This window comes from Hemitrygon akajei, chromosome 3 (assembly GCF_048418815.1).
Source record: "Hemitrygon akajei chromosome 3, sHemAka1.3, whole genome shotgun sequence".
Classification (NCBI taxonomy): domain Eukaryota; kingdom Metazoa; phylum Chordata; class Chondrichthyes; order Myliobatiformes; family Dasyatidae; genus Hemitrygon; species Hemitrygon akajei.
In genome coordinates, this window is record NC_133126.1 from 52,365,795 (window position 1) to 52,386,950 (window position 21,156).

Genomic DNA, 21,156 nt, shown 5'->3' on the forward strand with positions numbered 1-21,156 from the left:
ACTCCATCTTAATAACCTCCTAGTTTTTATTTTTCATGTTAGCCAAAAATACCATGGGGTTGTGATCTTAGCTTAAGTGTATATTACAAAGTGTGAACCAATACATGTGTGATTATACTGTGGTACATTACAGAAGTTTGTGCAAATACTAATCTCGATTTTACTTTCAAACTTAACATTCAATCTTCCATGATGTTGTCTTTATTATTCACATTCTTTGTTCAAAAAAAAATCAAATTCCCGCAAAACCAGATCCTGTTATTCAAAATGGCATTTGGTCAACCCTTGCCTCTTTTCCACTTAACTCTCACGTGGTTAGCTTGCTCACCTGTGTGGAATAGGCCTTCACAAACTCCTTTCACAGGAGCTATCTAATCACCAATGTTTTCCAAACTAAGCCCATTTGCTAAACTTCCACACCACTCATTAATTTTAAGCAGGTCATTAATTTTATCTTCAGGATCTTTAATTCTATTAGTTTCTCGTTTAACATCTGCAAGTGATCCCTCTTGGTCAAAACAACACTAAGTTCTGCCTCTCCAAATCACATCCTTGAACAACATCACCAAGTTGTTTATCCTTAAATTCCAAAACTAACTGTAATTGATTCGCAAGCACCTTGTTAACAAGCTACTGTTTAGTTAACGGTCCCTTCACTTTAATTAACAGTTCTGAAACCAAACCCAACTTTAAATTTTCTTTATTCAAAAGTCCAGGAACAATACTTTTCCCTTTTCCTTCAATAATATTCATCTCACCAGCTTTCATCTCGTTACTAACTTTTAACACAAGTGACTGAAAATTCTCACTTTCTGCTGGTGCCACAGTTAACCCTTTCTTCACTGAACCAAGTCTATCTGACCCAAAAGAACTGCATTCCTTTTTAACCAAATCAGATACCTCAGACTTTTCCTGAGCTTCAACACTAGGTTCAGTATCCTGTGACTCCACATCCTTCACATCCTGAACACAAGCAAATGGGACATCTGCCTCTCCTAGGCTTTCAATACCCGTCCCCTTTTCAAATTCTAAGTTCCCCTGATCCTCCCAGTTACTCTCTGGGCAACTCCCACCTGGAGTAAACTCAACCTTGCGGGTTAAAACAACCTCGTCTGCTAACGCAGCAGACTCCCTCGAGGTAGCGGCATCCTTTTCATCTAGGACTGCCCTCACATCATCGGGAACACACTTAACTTCTTCAACTGAAAACAGCTCTGGCAAGCCAGACAGATCATTCGTGTCCAACCCTGGACCTTCTAACTGCCTCATCTGTTTCTCATCTTTACTCTGTGCCTCCATAACCTCCTTCCTCACTCCTAAATGTCCACCTAGGGGTATCTTGTGAGCCAAGTTCAAAATCTCGTTCTTGACAACACTAAATCTGCTTTGTCTCCCTTACTTTCCTTAGCTCCACTATTCTCCGTTTTACCATCCTCCAACCTCTCCTGGTACAAGATTGGTAAAAACGTCTCTGCTAAATCAATACTGGACTCATTTAAACGGGTTCCTATCTCAGCCGCCTTTCTAGACATGCTGCGAGTGATTGCGCATGTGGGATAAATCTTGGAATCTCTGGGCAGGTCCTCAGCACTTACAGGCTTACTTGTCAGCTTCACTGCTGAATACACGTCACCAGTATCTCTCCAGATCCGCACTGGAACTGGGGTTTCTCCTTCCTTCACAGACACCGTCCCTTTCGAGATAAACTTCCAACGCCCCTCTTGGGCTCTATCTAACTTTGCCTTCCTCATCGATCTGCTGACCTACTCAATGCAACCAGTTGGGATCGCTGTTTTCCCTTTTCCTGTCTCCTTCTTCGGAGCAAAACACTTAGATGCTATATGACCAGCTTTCCCACAATTATAACACGTAAAGTTGGGAACCTTCCTACCTGCCTGCTTTTCCTCCTCCTTACCTTTTCCACTAGCTCCCGGCTTATTCTCTGCCTTAGCCGGTGGGCTTTCTCTGCCATCCCTACTGCCTCTCTGGTAGCTCTTATTTAGGGAAAACTTTGATTTGTGGGTTAAGGCATACTCGTCTGCTAACTTGGCAGTCGCAGACAGAGTCACTGTCTCCTTCTCATCCAAGTATGTCTTCATACTCTCAGGGATACAACCTTTGAACTGCTCCATCAGTATTAACTGTAATAGTTTATCATACTCTCCAACGTCCCCTTTTGAGGCGCACCAACGCTCACAATACATTTGCATCTCACGGGCAAACTCTAAATACGTGTGGTTCCACGGCTTTCTCAAGTTCCGGGACTTCTGCCGGTATGCCTCTGGCACCAACTCGTAACTTCTCAATACAGCCCTTTTTACTTCCTCATAATCCTTAGACTCATCCATAGACAATACCGAATATGTTTGCTGAGCCTTCCCCCTAAGTACGCTCTGTAACAGAACAGCCCATTTCCCCTTAGGCCAGTTCTGATTCACAGCCACTTTCTCAAAATGAAGGAAGAACTTATCGACATCCATCTCCTCAAATGGAGGTACTAACTGGATCTCCTGACCAATCTTGAACCCCTCATTTGGGTTTGCAACCCGGTCTCTTCCCTGCAATGCCTTTAACCTCTCCATTTCCAGCGCAAACTGCCTCTCTTTTTCTCTGTCCTCCCTCTGCCTATCAGCTTCTTCTCTCTGCCTTGCAGCTTCTATCTCCTTTATCTGGAGTATCTGGAGCTCATGCTCCCTTTCCTCCTTCTCCGCAACCAACCTTAATCTTTCTATCTGTATCTGAAGCTCACCCTCGACTGTTTTTTTCTCAGGGAACAGGTCCAATACATCCGACGTGAACATACCCTCGGATATGTAATGTACAGCTATTGCTCTCTGTATATCCAACTTGCTCATCGACGATTTCACTGTCGAGAGATTTAATCGTTTTGCAACGCTCACCAATTCCGCCTTCTTGGCATCCTCTAATGCCCCGAAGTCGGTTCTTCTAAAAATTTGTCTATTTCCATTTCTGCTGGTTTCCTGTCTGGTTATCCACACAACCAGATCAGATAAGGGACTTTTATCCCGATTCACTGGCCCCCCAATTTGGTAATCAAATCCCGGAGACGAGGCCCCAATTTGTTACGTACCCCGTAACTGGGTGTCTGACCAGCAGAGAAAGAAGAATCCCTTGGAGTCTGGTGGTACCAAACTAAAGGTGTTTATTAGTAAACTACACAATACAATTTCAAAAATGCAAATATACATATAAAACAAGTTAGCAGTAATAAACCTAAAAGTGTAAGAATAATAATAATCAATAAAAAACAAGCTCTATTGATGTCTAGGGGTAAATGAATTGTCATAGGAAAGTATAGAGTTCAGTTCATAAATGCTGAAGTGGTTATGGTTGTTGTGTTGAAATCGTTGGAGAGAGAGAGAGAGAGCGAGAGAGAGAGAGAGAGCAAGATGTAACAGCTACAGCAGCCAAACCTTCCGTTGCTTTCTTAATCTGTCGTATCGTTGTGGTCATTCAGTTATGACCCCTCTGTTCTTCAGCTAGACCGTTCTTCTGTGGTGGACTCGTCACTCGGGCATGAGTGGACACACACACAAGTCCCCACCGGCCCTGCTGTAACATTGTGAGCTTTACTGACCGATCTCCTGATTCGGTCTCCGAAGCCCCCACCTTTCTGTGGGTTCCCAACACTCAGTCAGTGTCCACTGGTGTGTCTGAAGGGTGTCTCTCCAGACCTGTCTTTTATCCCCACTCACTGGGTCTCAGCTATCCATCAACTCTGAATGACCGTGTCCATCAAATCAGGCCACTCCTGCTATCTCCTGAGGAATGTTAATGAGCAAAGTAAAGTCCTTGTAGTGGAAAGTAAATAATCCAGGAAGAGTCATAATACAGTAAATCAACAGTCTCTCTCCCCCTCTGTAGCAGATGTTCTTGCCTGGGCTTTATCTCTCTCTCTCAATAGCAGCATAGCAACAGCAATAGTTCGTAATTCTCAGGAGGGGGGAAACCCCATTGTCCATCAGGTCTGTCCATCACTCATAACAGTAGGAATCAATGCCGACCAGCATTTCACCATGCTTAGAGAGAAGAATATTGGACTGATTGTGGGCAAGTGCCAGACACCCATTCCTTTCCATCTTTCACTGAATCTTTTCATGCCAATGCTGAGTGGCATGGTCTTAAGTTAGGCAACACTGTTCAAAAGGTCACGTGAAGCTTCTTTTGGAGAACAAATATCACAAATAACAAATATATAAACATAACTTACAGAAGTCTAACGAAGGTGCAACTTCCCACCCACCCACCTACCCAAGTACACATTCCTTCCACTCCAGGACAGGTGACTTTGATTTTAATGAAAGGGCGGTTACTCCTTGCTTTCATTTCTTATGCCACATGTCTGACATACCAGATGACATTGTTATGACTTGTCTGAAATTTTCCATTGTATAAAAACGTGTTACTATTGATTCACCAGAGGCTGGTTTAGCTGGTCTGTTCAAACTTAAACATAAGAATGATATTTGGCAACTCCACCCTTGAAAGCACCTCTCTCCACATGTACTAAAATAGAAACTACCTCATGCTGACAAAGAACATAGATCTATTATCAAAATGTTATTAATTTTTATATCCAAGTGTTCTGCCTCATTGAATTGAACCCACTCCAAACATTACTATTTCAAGACAAATTGCAGTGGTGCTCTCAAGACAAACATAAAATTCATTTTGGTCCATTTCATGAAATTGAACACAATTTAAAAAGGAAAGTAATTTCGCCTACAGGTTAAAACATGATAGGAATGAATGAAGACAAGTGATGAGACTGGTGAATAAACACAAAATCAGACAATGGAAATATTTTGAACTATAAGGCAGGATATCCAACTGTGGCAGGTCAGTTTTCAACCCTGTTTAATAATAATCACATCCTACTAATGGAAAGTAAAATAGAATAAAGTGGAAAATTAAGATTACAAAACTCTCTCCTGTGTTTCCCAATGGTTAAGATGACCCAAAATAACAGTAATGGTATATCATTCAAGTTCAGAGAAATGATCTAATCACTAATCATCTAGTTGGGAATGACTGCTGGAGGTTCTGGAGTGAAGATGTTCCAAAATGAACAGGGAGGGAGTTAAAACAGCTGGGGGAGTGGCATTGTCAATGAGGGGTAGTATCAAAGTGACAGAAAGGGAGGACATTGTGGAGGGATTGTCTATTGAGTCAATGAGGGTGGAAGTCAAAAGCAGGAATGTGGCAATCATTCTATTAGGTGCATTCTATAAAATTACCACCCCCCAAAACAAAACCTTCCAGTAGCAACAGAGGCACTGTCAAGCAGATCAGGAAACAGATTTTAGAAAGATGGAAAAAATAACAGGTTTGTTGAAATGGGACTTCAACTTCCCTAATATTGATTGGCACCTCCTTAGCAAAAAAGTTTTAGATGGGACAGAATCTGTTAGATGTGTCCAGGAAGAATTACTGACACAATATAGACTGGGTGACCAGAAGAGAGGGCATACTGTATCTAGTACCAGGCAATGAACCTGGTCAGGTGACAGATCTCTCAGTGAGTGAGCATTTCCAAGACAATGACCACCTCTCTGACCTTCAGAATAGCCTTGGACAGGAATACAAGCAGACAGTATGGTGAAATATTTAAGTGGGAGAGGATGAATTATGATACTATTAGACAAGAACTTGGGAGCACACATTGGGAACAGATATACTCAAGGAACTGTACACTAAAAATGAGGAGATTGTCTATGTGAATGTTGTTTAGGAGCACTTACCTGGGCTTATGGAGAGGTTTGTCCCTTTGAGATATGGAAAGGGTGGTAAGGTGAAGGAACCATGGCAGACTAGAGATGTGAGGCATCTAGTCAAGAAAAAGAAGCATACTTAAAATTTAGGAAGCAAAGAGAGGGTGTATGAGAGTTACAAGGTAGCCAGGATGGAGCTTAGGAAGGGTCTTTGGAGAGCTAGAGGGGGATGAGAAGACCTTGGTGAGTAGGATTAGGGAAAACCCTAAAGTATTCTACATATATATGTGAGGGATAAAAGAGGAAACATATGACTGGAGTTGGAGGAAGTAGGGAAGGTTTTTAATTAATACTTTCTTTTGGTACTCACTGGTGAGTGGGACCTAGATAAATGTGAGGTCAGCACAGAACAGGGTAAAATGCTGGACATGCTGATGTCATGACGGAAAATGTTCTGCAACTTCTAATAAGTCCTTGGGCCGGACAGGATATACCCCGGAGTATTACTATGGGAAGCAAGGGAAAAGATTGGTACACCTTTGGCAAAGATCTTTGTATCTTCACTGGCCACAGGAATAGTACCAGAAGATTGGAGAGTGGAAAATGTTTCTTCAAGAGAGATAATATGAGGAATTATAGACCATGACACAAACTATTGGAGTAGATTCTTAGAGATAGAATTTAGGAAAATTTGGAGAAGCATAGTTTGATTAGGGATAGTCAGCATGGCATTGTGTGCTTTTGCCTCACAATTCTGATTGAGATCTTTGAAGTAGTGACAAAACATATTGAAGACACAACAGTGGATGTGGTGTACATGGATTTTAGTAAGGCATTTGTCAAGATTCCTCATGATAGGCTCATTCAGATAGTCAGGAGGCATTTTGTGTGGATTCAGAATTGGGTGGTAGTAGATGGAATGTATTCTGCCTGGAGCTTGGTGACTAGTGGTGTTCAACAGGTATCTATTCTGGGCCCCCTGCTGTCTGTGACTTTAATAAATGACTTAGAAGAAGTAGTGGAAGGGTGGGTTAGTAAGTCTGCAGCTGACACAAAGGTTGGTGGTAGATTACAATGGGATTTTGATAGGATGCAAAGTTCAGCTGAAAAGTGCCAGTTGGAGTTCAATCTGGTCTTACTGGATTCTGATTCTTATCTCAATAAACAAATATATATAATACATTATAATACAACGCATAACATCTCTCCTGACGAGGGTGGGGGGGTCATTCTGCTTGGCAAGCGAGACTCCTGGCATTTAACAATATCAGGTTCTGGGCCTCCTCCATGGTGGTTGTTCGAGTTGATTCTGGGGCTGCAGGAAGTGGTTCTGATGGCTCTGGACACCTTTTTTCTTGAAGTGTTAGCATCCCGAACAGTGCATGGCAAGCTTCACTGGATCATAATTTGTGAGTTATAGTGTCTGATGTCACCATTTCATTTACCGTTTTGAAAGCCATCTCACGCTGTTTTGTCCATTGCCATTTCAAAGTCCAAAGCAAAGTCCGATGGTGTGCCAAACATGTACCCATTACCCTCTATTTTTCTAAGCTCCATGTATCTATCTGGGAGTCTCTTAAAAGACCCTATTGTATCCGTCTCCATCACCATCGCCGGCAGGCCATTCCACGCACTCACCACTCTCTGCGTAAAAAAAACTTACCCCTGACATCTCCTCTGTACCTACTTCCAAGCACCTTAAAACCCTGCCCTCTCATGTTAACCATTTCAGACCTGGGGAAAAGCTTCTGTGACTATCCAGACGATCAATGCCTCTCATCATCTTGTACACCTCTATCAGGTCACCTCTCACTCTCCGTCACTCCAAGGAAAAAAGGCAGAGTTCACTCAACCTGTTTTGATAAGGCATGCTCCCCAATCCAGGCAACATCCTTGTAAATCTCCTCTGCACCTCTTCATGAATAGCTCTGAAACAAAAAAAGAAAGGCAGCATGATCATCAACCCTCAAATCTCACCTCCCTGCAAAAAAAATACAAACAGAAATGGAAGAGGCACATCAACCCCCAAATCCATCCCTCTTCCCGCACAAAAAAGACAATGAACAAAATGGAAAAAGCACATTGACCCACCAGATTCCTCCTCCTACACAAAAAAAATGAACTAAATGGAACAGGCACATCGACCCCTAAATCCTTCCTCCCGCACAAAAAAGACAATGAACAAATTGGATTAGGCACAGCAACCTCCAAATGCACCTCCCTGAACAAAAAAAAAAACAAGACAGAGTGAAAAAATACAGAATATAAAAACTATGAAACTGAAAAAAGAGTCTATAGTCCAAAGTCCACAGATCCTGATAGACCCATTCTTCTTGGCTACTGGACCACTGGCATTGTTCATGGGTTCTACTCAGACTTGACAGATTAGTGCTCTTATTGAAATTGCAACTTGACTTTTTACCTGTATTTCTTTCCTGTGCAGTCCATTTATTTTTGTCTGCCCAACATGGCATTTGTGTGTCTCCTACTTTGTTGCATTTTCTGCAAGTTCTGCCTTTAAACTTGCATTGGTCTGGTGAATGTGAGCCCCTGCCACAATGGTAAAAGAATTTGTGTAATTTTGTTTATGCTCACTTTCTTTCCTGACTGCAATTTGATTGCATCTTGTTTACATTGATGCGGCAATTTCAACTGCTCTTCGGAATTATCTCTCAGTGCATCTTTAAGCCCATCACTGAATGGACAATACTTGACAACTTCCTCAATTCAGCCACGAATGCTGAAATAGACTCCCTTTCTTTTTGATTCCACTTATGAAACCTAAAGTGTTCTGCAATCAACAATGGCTCCGGTTCTAAATGTTCCTGCATTCATGATATCAGCAAAGCTCATTTCGGCTGGTTTGCTTGCAGCAATTAAACTTCTAAGCATATTGTACGACTTAAAACCCAATGCACTCAGCAATTCTGGTACTCATTTCTCATTGATGATTTTGTTTGCTTTAAAACACTGCTCCATTTGCTTAGTACACAAAATCCAGTTAGCTCTAGTGCAATTGAACACATAAATTTTCTGTTTTAGCCAGCCATTTCTGCTCTTTTTAAAAAAAATTTATGATTATTATCACCCTATACTCACTGTTTTTGAATCTGTGAACTTGTCTGTTTTCTGCTTTATTTCAAAACTCAGCTGTGTTTTTCCCTTCCAAAGAATACGCACTGCGCTGTTCTTTTTCCTCGACTTTTTCACTGCCATTCAATAGGCAGGTACTTGCCTTGCGTTTGCTTAAAACTTCCTGATTGCTATAATTTGTAACTCCAAAACATAATAACTAATTGAAAGGAAAATAAGGGGTAACTTGTGTACGTTTGTTTTTACTTTAAGTATGTAAATTGTGTGAAAATGTCACGACATATGATATTCACAGGCACGTACATATGATGTGATAGCATCATAGAGTCATAGAAAAGTACAGCACAGAAACAGACCCTTCAGCCCATCCAGTCTGTACTGAAACATTTCAACTGCCTACTCCCATCAACCTGCTCCAGGACCATAGCCCTCCTTAACCCTACCATCTCTGTACCTATCTAAACTTCTCTTAATCTTTGAAATTGAGCTTGCATGCATCACTTTTGCTGGCAGCTCACTGCACACTCTCACAGCCCTCTGAGTGAAGACATTTCCCCTTATGTTACCCATAAACTTAGCACCTTTTACCCTTCTCCCTTGACCTTTAGTTGTAGTTCCACACAACTTCAGTGCAAAGGCCAGCTTAAATTTACCCAGTCTATACCCTTCAATTTTATTTATAACTCTATCAAGCCTCCTCTCAATCTTCTATGTTCCATGACTAAAGTCCTAAACCTACTTGATCTTTGCTTGTAATTCATGTTCTCTAGAATCCTTGTAAATTTTCTCTGTACTCCTTCAACTTCATTTTCATCTTTCCTGTAGGTAGGTGACCAAAACTGCACACAATACTCCAAATTAGGCCTCACCAACATCTTATACACCTTCAACATAACACCCCATCTCCTTTACTCAATACTTTGATTTATAAAAGCCAATGTGCCAAAAGCATTGTTTACAACCCTATGACACCACCTACAATGAACTATGGACCTGTATTCCCAGATTCCCCTGTTCTACCACACTCCTCAGTGCCCTGCTGTTCACTGTGAAAGACCTACCCTGGTCGTTGCTACCGAAGTGCAACACTTCACACTTACCTGCATTCAATTCCATCTGCCATTTTCCCATCTGGGCCAGATCTTGCTGCAAGCCATGATAGCCTTCCTCACTGTTCACTACACCCCCAATCTTAGTGTCATCCGCAAATTTGCTGATCCAGTTTACCACATTATCATCCAGATCGCTGATAGAGATGACAAACAACAATTCCTCAAAAAATTCTGTAAGATGGGTTAGACATGACCAAATACACATGAGGCCATGCTGACTATCCATAGTCAGTCCATGTCTATCCAAATACTTATACGCGGTCCCTCAGAATGCCTTCCAGTAACTTTCCCACTACTGGTGTCAGGCTCACTGGCTTATAATTTCCTGGTTTAATTTTTGAGCTTTTCTTGAACAGCAGAACAACACTGGCTATCCTCCAATCCTCTGATACCTCACCTGTCAATAAGAATGATTTAAGTATTTCTGCTAGGGTCTCAGGAATTTCTGCACTTGCCTCCCATAGGGTCTGAGGGAACACCTTGTTAGGCCCAGGGGATTTATCCACCCTAATTTGCCTCAGGACAGCAAACACCTCCTCTCTGTAATCTGTTTAGGATTCGTGACGTTGATGTCGCTTTGCCTCACTTCTATCGACTCTGTGTCTATCTCCTGAGAAAATACATTTGCAAAAAATGTATTTAAGATCTCCCCATCTCTTTTAGCTCCTCACATGGACTGCCGTTCTGATCTTCCAGAGGCTAATTTTTGTCCCTTGCAAACCTTTTGCTCTTAACATATCCGTAGAATCCCTTGGGATTCTCCTTCACCTTGTCTGCTAGGTCAACCTCATACTTTCTTTTAGCCCTCCTGATTTCCTTAAGTGATCTCTTGCAATTCTTATATTACATGAGCACCCCATTGGTTCTTACCTGCCACATACTTCTTATTTTCCTTAACCAGGGCCTTAACAACTCTTGAAAACCAAGGTTCCCCAAAGCTGATATCTTTATCTTTTATTCAGACAGGCACATACAAGCTTTGTACTCTCAAAACTTCACTTGTGAAGGTTTCCCACTTACCAAGTACACATTTGTCAGAAAGCGGCTTGTCCCAATCCTCACTTGCCAGATCCTTTCTGTTACCATGAAAATTGGCCTTTCTCCATTTTACAGTGTCAACCAGCGGACAAGACCCTTCTTTTTGCATATTTACTTGGAAGCTAATGGCATCGTGATCATTAGATGCAAAGTGTTCCACTACACAATCTTTTGTCATTTTGAAGCTTTCTATAATTAAAAATAGCAGAAACGTTTTTATGTTTAAGAAAAAACTGTAACAATTCATTTATTATACTTCAAAAACTGAACACAAATGCACTGTAAACTGCACTTTATGAAATTACATCATCATGTCAGTCCAGTCTGTTAAAGAGAGCCCCAACTCATTGTTGGTGGATGTAAATTATGTATATTTCCACCAATTATATTAAGCTACACAAAACTCACATGCTATGGGACATACACTTGACAGTTGTTGTGGGGAACTTACTGGGGGAGCAGGGTAATGACCCAAAGTCTGTGACATCCACAAGCCAGCAGTCCTTAAAATCAACTAATAGTCCTTGGGCACAGAGGAAATCCGCACCGAGCAGCGGTCTAGCCACTTTAGCCAGGATGGTCCCGTGTGTAATGTCACCCACTGAAACAGAGCATCACTCATCATGTCCTGCAAGTCTGGATACTGCTGCCTTCGGCGGCTTCCAATGAGGTTTCATTGCTCTTTGCTTTCTCATTAATAGACAATGCCAGCAGCACACTCACTTTAGCACCCATGTCACACAGGAAGCGTCACTCTGTAATGAATAGTAGACGTGCCTGGCAGCTGGAATCCATGATGTTCACAAACCTCTGGTGTCCTGATGCACTGGCACTGTTGAAGCTGCAAGACGGTTGGCACTTCCCAGCATTTGTACCAAAGAAAGCATGGTAAAAACACAGGCCTAGTGTCACCTGTTTTACAGCCGCGAGCGCCCTCATACTGGGGGCTTTTCCGACCGGGGTTATGAGGAAGAGGGATGATGCACCGCTGCCCAGCTAAGTGTAAGCTATCAGCCATTTTAGCAAGTTCCCTATAGTCTATCATGGGTACATTAATGAGGGCTATGTGAACTTGATCCTGCATTTGCTGCATAAGGAGTTCTTTAAAAATAAAACAAGGATGGTGATTTCCCAGAAGAGGCAGCTTGTGATCCATTAGCTCCAATGGCTTACCATCTTTGAGGCCGGGCAAGGAGAGTAACTCAGACTCTGATAGTCCAGAAGTCTTTAAAAAGGTGAGTTTTCAGTGATTGGTACTTATTGTGTTCAGGTGGGTGTTCCAGTAGACTCACTCCTCTCAATACTGTTGGATGGTATGTAATGTAGCCCCCTTATTGCGATTATACCTTTCTTCTTTCTCATTTCCACCCATCACATCTCACTAGACGAGTTCTCCAGTCTGCCCTGATAGAGAACTACCATGATATTTTCTCTGACTAGTAATGCCACTCCTCCTCCTTTAATCCCTCCCACTCCCACTTCTAAAACAACTGATTCCCAGAATATTGAGCTGCCAGTTCTGCCCATCCTGCAACCAAGTCTCACTAATGGCTACAACATCATAATTCCAGGTGTTGATCCATGTCCTGAGCTCATCTACCTTTCCTATTGAAATATAGGCAGCTTGTCACACCATGCAGAACCTTTTGGTTGCTGACTTTGTCTGAGCTCTTACCAACACCTGTCTCCATGAACTCACCACCATCTGTTCTAGCACTCTAGTTTCCATCCCCTTGCAACACTTAGTCTAAACCCTACCATACAGCATCAACAAACTTTTCCACTAGCATATTAGTCCCCTCCAGTTCAGGTGCAAACGGTCTCTTCTGTACATGTTCTATCTTTCCTGGAAGAGCCCAATGATCTGAAAATCTTATGCCTTCCTTCCTAAACCAGCTCCCTAGCCATGTGTTAAACTGCATCATCTTCCTGTTTCTGGCCTCACTAGCATGCGACATGGGTAGCAATCCTGAGATCACAAACCTGGAGGTCCTGCCCTTTAACTTAGCACCTATCTCCCTGAACTCCCTTTGCAGAATCTTGTCACTCGTCCTACCATGTCACTGGTACCTATATGGAACCCAACCTCTGGCTGTTAACCCTCCCACTAACGAATGCTGAGGACTTGATCTAAGATGTCCCAGACATGGAACCCAGGAGACAACATACCATCTGGGATTCTTGTTCTCATCCACAGAACTTCCTCTCTGTTCCCTTAACTAACAAATCCCCTATCACCACAGCACATCTCTTCTCCCCCCCACTCCTTCCCTTCTGAGCTGCAGAGTCAGACAACTGAGTGCAGGGACTCTCCCTCCTAGGTTATCCTTCCCCTCCCCCCCGCCTGGCCCCAGCACTATCCAACTTGGTATATCTGTTGTTAAGGAGGATGGCCACAGGGGTACTCTGCACTGGTCGTTTAACCCCTTGCACCCCCCTCACTGTCGCTCAGTCTCCTCTGTCCTGCACCTTGGGTATAACAGCCTTTCTATATGCCCCATCTATCACCCCTTGCACCTACCAAATGATCCAGAGTTCATCCAGTTCCAGCTCCAACTCCTTAACTCAGAACGTTAGAAGCAGCTGGATGCTCTTCTCGCACGGGTAGACGTCAAGGACACTGGAGGTCTCCCTGCCTTCCTACCACCCGCAACAGGAGCATTCCACTATCTTACCTGGCATCTGCTGTTCTAACTGCACAAATATAAAGAAGGAAGAACAATAAACAGTGGGGAGGCGGGAAAAACTCCACCTCCAGCTTTTTTTGCCTTCTCTCACTGAAGCCTCAAAGAGCTAAAGCCTGAAAATTTAATTTGCTCTTGCCAATCAATCCCAAATGCTGATTGGCGGCTGCTCAAAGTTCCAAACTGCTGTGAGTCTCTGACTTTTCTACTCAATCGGCGAACCTGAGTGAGCTACGTCTCCTCAGGGTTCTGATCTCCGTTTGAGTACTGCTGCAATGACGGATACAATTCACGGATTTTTACAAAATGCAAAGTGAATTACTTAAACAACAAAGAATGTTTAATCACACAATACGTTTCAAACAATATTACTCAAATATTAAACACACAACAAAAGAGGACAAAAGATTGCTTCAGCTATGTTCCCAAAGCCATCATGAATAAATGTAACACCCTAACCAAATTGTGGTTACCTGTGATCAGCCAGAGAAAACAAATGAGGGGCATTAAGAACAGCAGGTCTCTTTGACAGGACATGGAATGCCAAAAAAAATAGTAGCAGTCGGGCACCAAACTCTGCCCCAGCAGGCAGTCTCAAACCTAACTCACCTCCCAACCCTCACCTCCAACCCTCCTTTGGTAAAGATTACAGGGCCTCATCAAGATCCACCAAACTACGACGGAAACACATCATCCTTGATTTTAAGCATTTGCCTAACAGAAAACACATTTTTAAAGTTTTATTTAATAGCATAAATTATTAGAAAATATCTTGGTTGAAATCAGATTTAATAATTCTATGTATTATTTTTGCTGCTTCTTTTGCATGGAAAAGCTTCTGGCAACAGTGATTATTTGCCATAAAATGATGCCGCTGGGAGTTTTGGAATGCCGGTAGTGGCCTGATACAAAGAAGACATTTGTAGAGAGCAGTTAAAGCTCAACCACATTGGTGTCAGACTGGATCAACATTACCATATTTGTGTTCCAAAACAGTGGTGCCATTATTTCTGTGAGGCTGGGTGATATCTCATACCATTTGGTGCAAAATGATCTTGTCCTCTCCTTCAGTTTCCAAGGTCATCATCAAAACTCAACAAATAACTTAAGTACATTACATTTTCAAATAGACTTTCACTGTGACAACACCTCCTGTACTATTAAAACTCCTAATGTGTTTCCTACCTTCCTAGCAAATACCTGTTTATTTTAATATGTGAATAGTTCTTTCATGATCTAAAATGAAGATGTCCAAAAAAGAACAAAACATAAATCACTGATTAAACTGAACCAAATTCAGAAGATTTCTGTAAAAATGCTTTTGCATTAAAGGGTGCTGTAAAAGTAATAGTGAGAACTTTAGCCTAAGGAAAGAAAATATCCTTGGAAAATAGGATGAAGGAGAATTCCAAGGCACTGTATACATACATTAAAAACAAGAGGGTATCCAGGAAAAGGGTACAAGCACTCAAGAACAAGATAGGCAATTTACGTAGGGGGCCAGGGAAGTGGGTACTTTGCATCAGCATTCAGCAAGGAAAAATACATTGGAGGGCAGTGACATCAGAGTGCAGTATGCTAATATTCTAGGGCATGTTGAGATCAAGAAGGAGAAGGTTTTGGACAGTTGGAAGAACATTAAGATGTATGAGCCCCCACGGTCTGATGAGATCTATCACCACCATAGAGAGGCAAGAGTGTTGCAAGGTGGCATTGGGAGTGGACCCAAATGCAAGACACAGACACTGAAGCAGTATGAACAGGCCAATGTTTATTAAGAATACTAGGGAAGCCAAGGAGCGAGGACAATATGACAACATAGACGTAGGATACAACCTGGGCTAGGACTTGGGTCTTGGACTTGACTGGAAACTCGGGTCATGACTTGGAACTTGGGTCTTTGCTGGGTCTCGGTACCTGGGTCTTGACTTGGCTCTTGACCAGAATTCGGACTTGGCTTGACCTGGAACTCGGGCTTAACTGGGAACTTGGGTCATGACTCGGAGCTCTGGTCTTGGCAGGGACTCGGTACCTGGGTCGACTTAGAACTCCGACTAGGCTTGACCTGGAACTCAGACTCAGACTTGGACTTGTCTTAACTTGACTTGGGACTCGAACTCAGACGCAGAGCCGGGACTCTTCTTACTGCAAACCGCCAGCATTTCGAAGCTGGCCACGAAAGCGTCAGAATTCTTACCTTACTCAGAGCAGCAGCAGGCAGCTGGCAATTCAGCCGGACATGAAAATGACTGAATTCACTAAGCAGCCACAGGCACAGAAGCAACCTAGAGTCCACGATACTCGGTAGCTCCGATAAGGGTCCAGACTTCCCGCACTGGCTGAGGTCACGTGTTTTTGGTAACTAGTTTCTGGTGACGAGCATCTTGGTGTGAGTTTCTGATGGGATGGTCCAGCAAAGGAAGAGCTGAACCCCAGAGCTATTTATGTTGCAGGCCTGAAACAAGAATCATGTGCCTCAATTAAGGCGCCCAACAGAACACGGGAAAACAGAAACAACCGGAATTCAGAATCCACAAACCAGACCGTGAACTGGAATGCGGAGTCCGTGACAAAGAGAAGAGATTGCTGAGGCCTTGAGAAAGATTTTTGTATCCTCTTTAACTGTAGAAGAGCTCCCAGGGGACTGGAGGATAGCCAACATTGTTACTTTTAGGACAAAAGGAACAACCCAGGTTCTTTATGATGGGCTGATCCTGAAGACATGGGATCCATGGAAATTTCAAAGTTCAAAGTAAATTTCAGGCCCCATGGTTCATCCGAGGCTTCTGACTGGGGAAGACTCTGAATGATTTTGTGGGGATACACTCTACCACAGTGTTTTAATAAAGTCTGTCACAACCACAGTGCATTCATTCCAACCCCGCAGATGAGTCCTTGAACATGGCCCAGTTCACTGGCTCCAAACAATCTTGCAGCCACTCCTCTGCTTCAAGCGATTTGGTAAATCATATGCAAAATTTGGTTGATCTGAGAGGAAATACGGTAGTAGTGGAGAGTTATCATTCTGACTGGAGGTGAAAAAACCTTAGGCACATGAGTAGCCTAGGTTTTTTGCACAGTACTGTATTCGCCAACGTGGAGCAGAGAGCAAGTTTGCAAGTGTGGTGGGAGCAAAGGATGTTGGGAATGTTGAGGGTGGATTGCAGTGGGAGGGGTGCAAGACAGGTAGCAGAGAAGGAGTGCTGGGGTGCAGAAACACACAGCTCTGAGACACCAGGCAAGATCATTTAAGTTCAAACAATTAGTTTACTGATCGTTCCAGGATCTCTCTCTAGTGCTTCCTGCTCCCTCTCCTCTCCTTTCCCCTGTTCCCAACCATGATTCCCCTCTCCCTGTCCCTTTCCCCCTTCCAGTCCACAATAGAGACCCATATCAGAATCAGGTTTATCATCACTGACATCGTCATGAAATTTGTTATTGTTTGCAGCAGCGGGACATTGCAATACATAAAATTACTAAAGTACTGTGCAAAAGTCTTTGGCACCCTAGTTTTATATATGTACCCAGACTGTATATATAAATGATTTGGGAGGTGGGCTGATAGTATTGGTGGATCAAAGTGAGGAAGGTTATCAAATGATACAGCAGGATATAGATCAGTTGGAAAATGGGTGGAGATATAGCAGACAGTGTTTAATTTAGGCAAGTGAGAAGTTAAATACAAGAAGGAAGAGTACAGTAAATGACAAGACCCTTAGATGCACTGATGCACAAAGAAAGCATGGGAGGTAAGTCCACAGCAATCAGAAAGAAGCAACAGATGCTGAGAGGATGGTAAAGAAGATGCATGGTATACTTAGCTTTACTGGTCGGGAACTCAAGTTGGAGCTATGTAAAACATTTGAGCCACATTTGAGTGTAGTGTGCAGATCCAAATTTTGCATGACAGGAAAGATGTGGATGTTTTGGAGAAGATACAAAAGAGGTTCACCAGAATGTTACCTAGATGAGAAGGAAAACTTGGTGCTTTAAAGGCTGAGGGGCAACCAGATCAAAATATATAAAATTCTGTGAGACCTAGATAGGACAGGTTGACAGGGTCATTTCCCAAGGTAGAAATGTTAAATATTACAGGGCATAGATTTAAGGTGAGCCAGGAAAGTTTAAAGGTTTACAAGGCAAGTTTATCACACTGAGAATAGTAGGAGCCTGGAACAGGCTGCCAGGGAAGATGGTGGAAGCTGCTAAAATAGCAACTTATAAGGAGGCATTTACATAGGGAGATGAATAAGCAGGGGGTGAAAGGATATGAACCATACAAGACCAAAGGACATAGGATCAGAATTAGGCCATTTGACCCATCGAGTCTGATATGGTAATCATCCCATATTCAGGCAGATTGGATCAGCTTGTCAGTATCATGTTTGGTACAGATATTGAGTTCCTGTGTTGTACTGCTCTAAGTTCTATGCTACAAGTACTGGTTTCATATTTTGCATCTCCTATTGAATACTTGTTGTTCTCTGCCCTTGTTTGCTCTCGCCCTCTGATAAGGTCTTTGTTCATCTGAATGCTTGTTCATGTTATCTTATCCTTTCTGGAATCATTATGCTTTTTTTGTCCTGAAATCTACACCTTTTCTATTTTTCATTATTAAAAATCACGTTAGCAGTGTTTTTTCTGCTTGTCTGCCTCTCAATGATCGGTGATCATCTGGTGTCTAATTGTCCAGGTCTCCTATATCCACCCTAAGCTCTGCCGACGACACTCTCTCCATCCCTGTCTGGCCTAATGAGACAATCTGTATGCTCCAGTCATTTTAAACAGACTAGCTGGCAGATGTTCAAGGAGGCCACCACAAACAGAGAAGATACAGGCCTTGAGGAACATGCCTCAGCTGCCATTGGCTACATCAGCAAGTGTGTAGATGACGTTGGTACCTCAAGAACAGTCATCCCATGGCCCTGCTGAACGCAGAGGTGCGCTCCCGACTACAATCCCAGGACGCTGTCTTCACGTCTGGTGACAGAACAGCTCTCGGAGCAGCCAGGAGAAATCTCATCTGAGGCATCAGGGCAAAGGTGGCCTACGCACAAAAAAAATTCAGGATGACCTATCTGATAGCAATCCCCAGCTACATGTCTCGGCATAAAGGGCACTACAGACTACACAAGGAAAAATTGAGTCAACTGTACCAGTACACTTCACTTCCAAATGGTGTAGATGACTTTTATGCACACTTCAAGACATGCAACACAGCATTGGCCACAGAAGTTACCCCTCTCCTGGTGTAAAAGTAGCAGATGTGAGAAAGACTCTGCAGAGTCAACCCTTCGTAAGGCCGCCGAGCCAGAAAACATTTCAAAGCACATGTATTATCAAAGGACAGTATGTACAAACATACTGTATAAAATCTTGAGATTTGTCTTCTTGCAGGCAGCCACAAAATGAAGAAACAATAGAACCCATTTTAAAAACCCACACACAAAGGTGTGCAAAAAAGAAAAAAATCGTTCAAACTTCTAAAATTAAAAAATGCACAGAAATAACAGACAGAACATTAACTACAAAAGTAGTTAATGAGGCAGTTTGGTGTGAAGTGAGTGGAGCCAGTCCAGGTACCCAAAGGCTGTGGATGATAGCCACAGAGTCAGTTCAACACGGAGGGGAATGCCAATAGTTACAGGCCACAGCTGCAGAGTCAGTTCAGTGCTGAAACGCCTTGATCAAATCATGCAAAGGGTAAACAAAAACACATGAAACATGAACTACAGAGTCCCTGAAAGCGAGTCCACAGTCGCAAGTCCACTCAGCACAGGGGCGAGTGAAACCCATCCAGGACCACGATGGCTGCAGAGCAGCAACTTCTCCTGAACCTGGCAGTATGGGACTCAAGATTCCTGCACCTGGTGGTCATGAGAAGGGAGGGAGATGGTGCCGAAAACCTGTTTGCTTTCCGCTCTTTTCATCGACAATTTTACTCTTGCTTGATGCTTTATTTATGGAGCCAACCACAGGTTCATGCTCTGCCATCAGGTCGCTGTGTGACATCCACCTCCAGCGACGGCAGCCCTGGTCATACCTGTACTTTCACGAGTCTAGTTTTCCAAATTCCCCAGAAGATCGCATAAGTGCCAGATCGATTAGTCAGCTCAAAAGTACATCCTTAAAAGGGAAATGACAGGCTGCAGATTGCAGCGGTCACAGTTCTGAAGAAGAGTACCTGGTAGTTTTGTGAGCTGTCTGCAAGATATCGCCATTGATCGCTGATGCCGTCCCAGGCTGAGTACTCAGGGAGCGTGCACACCAACTCACTGACATCTTCATGGACATCTTCAAAACTTCACCATTCCAAGCTGTTGTCCCCACATCCTTTAAATCAGCCATTATCCCTGTACCAAAGAACTGTACACCTTCAAAATTAAACAACTACTATCCAATGGCACTTCCACCAATCATCATGAAGTGCTTTGAACAGCTGATAATGGCAAGTATTAAAAACTCCATTCCTGCCACATTGGACAGTAACCAATGTGTTCACTGACAGAACCAATCGATGACAGATGCCACAGCACATGTCATGCAGCTGGCCTTGACGCATCTACAAGAACACATGTCAGACAGTCCTGACGAAGGGTCTCAGCTCGAAACGTCAACCGTGCTTCTCCCTATAGATGCTACCTGACCTGCTGCGTTCCACCAGCATTTTGTGTGTGTTGCTTGAATTTCCAGCGTCTGCAGATTTCCTCGTGTTCACTTATGTCAGAATGCTGTTTCTGGATTTCAGTTTAGTACTCAACACTGCTGTTCCACAGACCTCGGTGAACAAACTCGTACTTCTCGGTCTAAGTATACCACTGAGCAACTGGGTGTTGGAATTCCTGATGGGCAGACCTCAGACAGTCAGGATGCAGTACCACTCCTCCCTTCCCATCATCCTCAACATGAGCCATGCTGTACATTCTGCTCACATGTGACTGCACGGCCTAACACCCGAGAAATCACATCGTCAAAGACAAGACACTGGATGGGGCTCATCCCCAACAATGATGAGATGGCCTACAGAGAGGAGGTGGAAGATCTCGAGGCCTGGTGTCAGGCGAATAACTGCTTCCTTAATGTTAACAAGACAAAGGAGATGGTTATTGACTTCAGGAAAACTCATGGCACTCACGTCCCGTTTTACATCGGCAACACAGAGTGGAAGCTGCAAGCACATCTCCCACAACCGCTCAGGGTCCCAGAACACATTGTACACAGTACAGAAAGCTCACCAATGTCTGTTTCTGAGAAGGCCGAAGAGAGCTGAACTTTGCACATCCATACTCACATCATTCTACGCAGTAGAAAGCATCCTGACAAGCTGCATCACTGCTTGGTATGGAAACTGCACTGTGACAGGCAAGAAAGCTCTATAGCGGGTAGTCAAAACTGCCCAATGCAACACATGCCTATTCATCAAGGACATACAGTATATACAGAAAGATGCTGGGAAAATGCCAGTAACATCATGAAGGATCCCTCCCACTCTCTTCA